Genomic DNA, 643 nt, shown 5'->3' with positions numbered 1-643 from the left:
GGAGCCGTAGGGCGTGGTTGATCATAAGTAGACCTGTGAGACGGAGAAGTGATGAGCCCCCTGGCCTCTCAACTTGTGTCACGAGTCGGGCACGCAAGGACAGGGATAGGCTTCTGACTCTGCGCATCGCCTGAAATGAGCCGAGTTCGAAGACTTGTTCACTGGCTGGCTGGCCCACAGTCGTCGTCCACCTCACAAGACGAGGACACAGCAGCTAGGTCACAAACACCGCCGGCTGCCCTGGATAGAGGGACCTGCACTGTCTTGCTTCGCAATTCTGCACCATTTTGGGTCGCCCTGATCTCCGGGCCGTATTGCGACTGATCTGCTGCATAGCATCACAACCTCATTCCTTCCTTTCACAGCAGACGACTTTGTCGGCATTTGATGCCGTGGTCGCAACTAGTTTGGGCCAGACAGCCGGCCTGGGCTTCCATGTTCGGTGTGGAACGGGGCTCCCTTTCTTCCGAAATCAGCACAAAGCGACGTAGGACAGGCCTCGCGAACGAGAGGCGCGCGGCCATGTACCAAGTACTCAATTCTTTGCCATGTGTCAGCCGGCTTGCCATTCCCAGGCAGCTCACATTGTGTGTCATGACATCCTTTTGCGGGCACTGGAAGCCCGAGGACCATCGGTGTGGGT

The 643-nt window shown here is 57.2% G+C and overlaps 1 protein-coding gene across 1 annotated transcript in view; it reads right to left on the bottom strand.

The window, feature by feature from the left end:
* The window catches only part of VDBG_01069 (cell division control protein), a gene marked incomplete at both ends in the record, with an annotated part of 2013 nt that overhangs the window by 687 nt on the left and 683 nt on the right, over window positions 1–643 (bottom strand). The gene's annotated exons all lie outside the window — the stretch shown is intronic.

This window comes from Verticillium alfalfae, genomic scaffold (genome assembly GCF_000150825.1).
Source record: "Verticillium alfalfae VaMs.102 supercont1.1 genomic scaffold, whole genome shotgun sequence".
Lineage (NCBI taxonomy): Eukaryota > Fungi > Ascomycota > Sordariomycetes > Glomerellales > Plectosphaerellaceae > Verticillium > Verticillium alfalfae.
This window is presented reverse-complemented; position numbering and strand designations above follow the sequence as displayed.